General features: G+C 32.4%; 1 long non-coding RNA gene across 1 annotated transcript; it reads left to right on the top strand.

Moving 5' to 3' along the window:
- The first annotated feature begins 5,528 nt into the window (after positions 1-5,528).
- LOC128636118 (uncharacterized) lies at positions 5,529-7,379 on the top strand. The gene is made up of 3 exons (XR_008398663.1): positions 5,529-5,661; positions 5,891-5,926; positions 7,336-7,379. It is a non-coding gene; the product is annotated as an uncharacterized LOC128636118 (long non-coding RNA).
- The last annotated feature ends 486 nt before the right edge of the window (positions 7,380-7,865 follow it).

The raw sequence follows: 7,865 nt of genomic DNA on the forward strand, positions 1-7,865 counted from the left end.
GTGTTCGCTGAAAACCTTGCACGCATAAAATGGCAAGAGTAAAAAATTGTGCACCAAACACAACATAAACACATTAAAGGGCCATAATACCCAAATGTTTAAACACTTGAAAGTGATGCAGCATAGCTGTAAAAAGCTGACTAGAAAATATCACCTGAACATCTCTATGTAAAAAAGAAAGATATTTTACCTCAAAAGTTCCTCAGTAGCCACCTCCCATTGTAAAGGATTTCTAAGCAGCATATTAGTGTGTCTGTCCTAGGACAGCTTAGGGGATGAGCCTTGTGCACCCTCATATTATTTCACCAATCAGGTAAAGGAAGCTTACTATGAAATCTCATGAGAGTTAAGTCAAATCTCATGAGATCACAGTAAGAGTTCATGACCTCAGCTGATTGGCTGCTGTTCATTTCTTCATTTTTTATTTTTTTTTTACCTGCAGCTGGGAGCAGGTGAAGTATAACTTTTTACACAGAACTTACTCTGCTGAGCTGAGGAAGTTGTGAGGTAAAATATCTTCCTTTTTTACATAGAGATGCTCAGGTGATATTTTCCTGTCAGCTTTTTACAGTTATAACGCATTAGTTTCAAATGATTTAGCATATGAGTATTATGTCCCTTTAAGATAAATTGTTCAACTCATATATACACATCTGATAAAAATTATTCATATAAATATTTAATTTAAATTTTTATAAAGGTTAAAAGCTATATGGTATTTGACAATTTATTATATATATATATATATATATATATATATATATATATATACACACACAGTATATACACTTTGAAGTCCTTTCCAGTTAAATATCTTAAAACTCTTAAACTAATTTTAATTAATGTTAATATTTTAATAATGTGTTTTTCTATGTATTTAATGTAATTTTACATTATAATGTTCTTCCCATAGTAGAAAATGTTATTTGTATTTTTAAATGTAATTTCCTATATATATCTATATATATCTATACCTGTATATTTTCATATAGTTATATATGTTTAGCTATCTATTTTGCAATTTTTTCAAATAAATCAGATATATATATAGAGACATATATTTTAAAATAAAAAGAGAATTTCTTTCATGTGAAGAACAATGGGATGCAAAATATTCCTTTGGGTTTAGCACTTTTGGTCTAATGCGTGTCGGATTAACATTAATTAACATGAAGTGATAAGTGTTAAGATTTTTTTAAAAGTGCTTTATAATTACCAATAGCTCTCTGGAAAGTAGTGCTAACCTCGTCCTCTTTTTCTCACAGCCCTGGCCGCACTAATAGGAGACTTTTAACCATTTAAAGGAAACAAATGAATTCCGACGAATTTCATCACTATTTAATAGTTTTCTTTAAATTTTCAGGTGTATTCATTCGGATGTTCATTTTGTGAAAAAAAAATGAATATCCCTATTTCATTAATGAATTAGGGGTTAATAGTGTAATAGGTTTTATTGAGATGGGGTGATGGTTTAGGGGTTAATAGTTTAGTGTGTTACTTTGTGATGGAAAGTGTAGTGGTTAAGAATAGTTTAGTGCAACTGTTTCCCCCGGCCAAACTCTTTAAAAAATTTGAGCGGTAAATGCAATTGCGTCCTAACAATCGCATTTACTTTCAACTTGTGATACGAGCAGACATTGTCGCTTTACGCTACCCATAGAAATTATCGGGAGAGCAAATTGTGTAAACAAAATTGCAGTCATTGAAACATGGTGCCACTTGTAATATGTATTTGAGCGTAAAGAACATTGTGATCGCGCCATCATTTTTACCCTCCTTGAACTAACGATAGCACTCCACACATAATCTGGCCCTTTATTAGTAATTAAGAGGTTGATCACAATTCTTAAAAAAAGCTTATTATTAAAAAAAAAAATCATTACTAAATCCCTATAGGCATTTTTAGGTGTATTCATTTGGATATACATTTAGTGGAAATAAAGTGAATTTCCCTGTTTCATCAATTAACATTCATTATAAAACCAATGCACATGCCTTCTGCTTCCCCAGTTAATTGTTTATACCTAGTTTTATTACTAAATTAATTGCCTGTTAATTACCAAAGCCTTATAACCTGCTGCAATATATAACAAGCGTGAGCTACTCGAGATAGAAATAGAATATATAAAAAATACTCACATTTTATTTGTATTTCTTCTCTTTTAACAATATCATACCCTATATCTAACCAGAAATGATTTCTCTTTAGCTTAAATATGTTATTTCTATCACCAACATTCTTCTGTTCAAGCAGCACTTTATCACACGGGGCTTCTCTCTTCTTCACAACTGCATGTGCAAGGAACACAATATAGAGAAGTACAGCAAAATCTGCTTTTTAGAATCTTGTGAGGGCTTTCACAGTGTTTGAGGCTTATTGGCTTATTTTAGATCATCTCGAGCTTTAGATCATCAGACGCTTAGAGATAACATTTTATTACTTATCACTCCTACCTCCCACTGAGAGTGTATTTTTCCCCCACTGGCTATGTTTACATAGATTTTTACATAGCTAATACTTAAGTATTAATATTTTTAGTATAGGTAAGGATTAGAGATGAAATAAAATTTAACATTCAAATGTTTAATGTTTGTACAACATTCGTTTAATGTAATAGTATTTCTAAGGCTATCTTTAAATGTTTTATTCTATTCTAATATTTCTAATTTGAATATTTATGCAAATATTTGAATTTAAAAAAATTTGAATTGATATATTTTTTAATAGCATGTCTAATAATCTTTGAATGAAATTTTCGAATTATGCAATACTCGAAATAGAAAAATTGTAATACATTTATTTGTAACTATTATGTATCAATTGACTAAATTCTCTAATACACAAACTATTGAACTTCTGAATAGTATTTGTTAAATTGAATGTTGCATTCAAAATTTCGATTGTGGATATTCGATCTTATGAACATTTGAAAAACAGAAATATCATATGATTACCGAATTTGTCCAAAACGATTGATTTTTCCAAAAATTTGATTGTCCAAAATGATTGTCCACAGGACTATTCATTCTACCAAACGAATTGCACTTTCACCATATTCACCCATTCCTAGTGGGGATACCACAGGCAAAATCAGTTATTTCAAATACCAGCATAAAGGTGAATACTATATTTGTATTTTACAGGATACTGTCCCTTTAATACATTATTTTTGTCACCAAAATTCTACTTTTCAGAAGAACGTATCTCTGATCTTGTATATGTTCTTGATCAGTGGTAACCATTAGAGTCCTAATGCACACTTATAAACCATCATTTGTGGCTATACCTACCTGAGCACCCTACAGATTACCTACCTATTTTAATATAGGGCAATTATCTCATCCTGGTCTGTTGATTATTTTGGAAGACTTGGTTGAGAAATAATTATCTAGACAATATTGCTTCGGCTACCTCCAGATTTCAAAGGACATTGTACACTAGATTTTTCTTTGCATAAATGTTTTAAAGATGATCCCCTAGCGCTGCCGAATCTTTTGGCGCTCTACAAATAACTGATAATAATAATAATAATAATAATTTATATAGCGCATCTGGGAGTGTTTTTGTAACAATGCATAGTTTTGCTTATTTTTTAAGAACATTGTGCTGATCTTTAGACTCCTATCCAAGCCCCAAAGTATTAAATGTCGACCCAGGTCTATAGATTCTTGCTGCTACTGTGTATTCTGTCTTTTCATATACAGGGGAGGGGCAAGGGGACAGAATCTGCTCTTTCTGGTTTCCAAGCCCATTTTACTCTGTGTCCCAACCTAACCTCATCTACAGAGCTAAACTGGGAGTTTCTAAGTAATTTTTTAAAATGTTTATACTGGATGTTTAGATCAGTATCTGTGCATACTCTTCTTTATAGTAGTGTATATTACATGCAGTTTAAAAAAATTGTTGTAAACTGTCCCTTTAAAGGGATAGTAAACCCCAAAATTTTCTTTTAATGATTCAGATAGAACATACAATTTTAAACAACTTTCCAATTTAATGCTATTATCAAATTTTCTTCATTCTTTTGTTATCCATTGCTGAAGGGACAGCACTGCACTACTGACAGGAAGCTGAAAATATCTATTTAGCCAATCACAAGAGATAAATGTGTGCAGGCACCAATTAGCAGCAGCTCCCACTAGTGTCTGATATGTACGTATTCGTTTTTTAACAAGGGATAGCAAGAGAACGAAGCACATTTGAAAATAAAAGTGAATTTAAAAGTGTCTTAAAGTGACATGCTCTATCTGAATCATGAAAGTTTAATTTTGTCTTTCCTATCCCTTTAAGTATCTTTCTTTAATATTTTGTTTCTTTCCTTGGTGCAGATAATGCGTGTGCATGCAGTGACTGTTCCATCCTTGGATTGTTATTAAATATTTGTGAGCAACCGTGCAGTTGTCAAAGTAAGTTTTTATATTAATAAAAATACAAAGTTTGACAGAACCATTTATCACAGTGTTCCCTCTAAGGCCACATTTTGTGAGCGGCTCAGCAGTTAATTAGGGAACCACACCCTGCAATTAGCAAACAATACACAATGCAGACAGCAATGTATCATTCCCTTATTAACTGTTTCACTGCTGGACTGCTCACAAAGGGCTATATTACAAGTGGAGAACTAATTTAATGTGTGCCCGTAAACCGGCAAATTCGCCCGTTAACAGGCGCACTTTAAATAGTCAGCCGTTATGAGTGGCTGGTTAATGCTACCGTGAGTTTGCTGTAGCAATTTATGCTCTAAAAATTAACCAGACCTCATTTGCATGTGTTGGTATTATGAGTGGATCGCAAGTATTGTGCTCGCTAAAGCGCGCTCATAATCTGGCCCAAAATTGGGCCTTAGAGAGAACACTGATCATGTAGATCAACATGTATTTGTTTCATTCCAAATTTGTAGATGCTTAATAAAGAGCAAACGTTTTGTCAATCTCTATGGATTTCAGTTTTGAATAGATGCATTTTTACAGCACACTTGTATTAGCTAAAACAATTCTATTAAATCTATAAGTGTTTCAGTGGCACCTTTCACCTTTCCATCTGGTAATGACTCAATGTGTTAATTGCTGACATGATACAGGCCCCACTAATTATCTGAGTAGCTGCATTATTTAAAATGCTGGTGCAATGAGAATATCTGGCTATAGGTCACATGCACGTGCAGAGAAAAATTTTAACACTAACAATGATAACTCTTAATAGAAGCATTTTTGCCAATACATGTATATTGTAAATATGTTTCTATTCAAAGATGCAATAAATCTATGTGCATTTATATTTTGACTGGAATGTCCCTTTAATGTATATGTCTGTCTATCTATCTATCTCCATCTCTCTCTCTGGGTCTGATATTCAAAACCTCTCTGCTCAGGACAGCTATTTATAAACATAAATTTTATCTTGAGAAATGTTTAGGTTGCTATGTAGTGTTCTAAATGTGAAAAAGAGACTCCTACATTACAATGCAAGGTCTAAAAAAAAATCTCAAAGATTTTGGCCGGCATTTATCAATTGCAGGATGGAAAGTGTTCACTCACAGGAACCTGTCTACCCAGGGTCTCATAATGCTTTTGCTTGTGGAATGCCGCTCCCTGCCTGTTCTGGCCCAATGGCGAGCAAGTAGGAGGTTGTTAATCACCCCGGTGTGAATGCATACGTAGGTATGCTGATGAACATGCATGTGTCTTGATCACTATAAAACAGCAGTATTGCAACTATGTTTATAATAATATCAAACTTTGGTTTTCCTTTCTCTTAATACCTTTTAGCCCTATGTTTCTTTTTACCATTACTGAGTGCTACTTTATTCTATGTATTTATTTTTAGAAATACTCATTTATTTTAAAATAGTCATATTTGCATATAAATACTAATAGTATTTGTCCCTAGGTACCACAAGCATTTCTACTACAACTGCCACAGCTGGTAAGTATGTAATATTAACATAGCACATACTGTATCTTATTATTGTAAGGTTGTAATTTCTTTACATCTTACCTCTACATAGTTTTATTTCTAATTTCTTTAATTTTGCATGGGTAGTAATGCAAACACTATACTTCTCTGGCACTATACTTCTCTGGCAGTATTACAAGTTGACTTGAAATTAAATGTGTTCACTCGAGCGCTAACTTAATTTGAGCTTGTCGGGTTAGCATGAATGAAGACCTCACTTAAAATGGTAAGAGTACAAAATTCTGCACCAAACATAGCATAAACACATTAAGATAAATTGTTAAACTCATATATACACATCTGCTAAAATTATTCATATAAATAATAACTTAAATTTTTATAAAGTTTAAAAGCTATATGGCATTTTACAAGGTATTTTATATATATATATATATATATATATATATATATATATATATATATATATATATATATATATATATATATATATATATATATATATATATATATATATATATATATATATATATATATATATACTGTATATACATACATACACTTTGGAGCCCTTTCCAGTTAAATATCTTAAAACTCTTAAATTAATTTTTAATTAATGTTAACATTTTAATAATGTGTTTTACTATGTATTTAATGTAATTTTACATTATAATGTTCTTCACATAGTAGAAAATGTTATTTGTATTTTTAAATGTATTTTCCTATATATATATATCTGTATATATCTATACCTGTTTGAAAACGGGGGTAACATTGTGCTGATTTTTAGATTCCTATCCAAGCCCCAAAGCATTAAATGTCGACCCAGGTCTACAGATTCTTGCTGCTATTGTTTAATCTGTCTTTTCAAATGCAGGGGAGGGGCAAGGGGACAGAATATGCTCTTTCTGCTTTCCCAGCCCATTTTACTCTGTGTCCCAACCAAACCTCATCTACAGAGCTAAACTGGGAGTTTCTAAGTATTTTTTTTTAAATGTTTATACTGGATGTTTAGATCAGTATCTGTGCATATTCTTCTTTATAGTAGTGTCTATTACATGCAGTTATATGAAAATATGTCCCTTTCAAATTTGTCTTTTAATGATGCAGATAGAACATACAGTTTTAAACAACTTTCCAATTTAATGCTATTATCAAATTGTCTTCATTCTTTTGTTATCCATTGCTGAAGGGACAGCACTGCACTACTGACAGGAAGCTGAAAATATCTATTTAGCCAATCACAATAGATAAATGTGCAGGCACCAATTAGCAGCAGCTCCCACTAGTGTCTAATATGTACGTATTCATTTTTTAACAAGGGATAGCAAGAGAACGAAGCACATTTGAAAATAGAAGTGAATTTAAAAGTTTCCCATTAAGTATCTTACTTTAATATTTTGTTTCTTTCCTTGGTGCAGATAATGCGTGTGCATGCAGTGACTGTTCCATCCTTGGATTGTTATTAAATATTTGTGAGCAACCGTGCAGTTGTCAAAGTAAGTTTTTATATTAATAAAAATACAAAGTTTGACAGAACCATTTATCAAGTACAGTGTTCCCTCTAAGGCCACATTTTTTGAGCGGCCCAGCAGTTAATTAGGGAACCATACCCTGCAATTAGCAAACAATACACAATGCAGACAGCAAGGTATCATTCCTTTATTAACTATTTCACTGCTGGGCTGCTCACAAAGGGCTATATTACAAGTGGAGTATTAATTTAATGTGTGCCCATAAACCGGCAAATTCGCCGATTAACAGGCGCACGTTAAATAGCCAGCTGTTATGAGTGGCTGGTTAATGCTACCGTGAGTTCGCTGTAGCAATTTATGCTCTAAAAATTAACCAGACCTCATTTGCATGTGTTGGTATTATGAGTGGATCGCAAGTATCGTGCTCGCGAAAGCGCGCTCGTAATCTGACCCAAAATGGGGTCTTAGAGAGAACA

The sequence above is a fragment of the Bombina bombina genome, chromosome 7 (assembly GCF_027579735.1).
Source record: "Bombina bombina isolate aBomBom1 chromosome 7, aBomBom1.pri, whole genome shotgun sequence".
In the NCBI taxonomy this organism is placed as follows: Eukaryota; Metazoa; Chordata; class Amphibia; order Anura; family Bombinatoridae; genus Bombina; species Bombina bombina.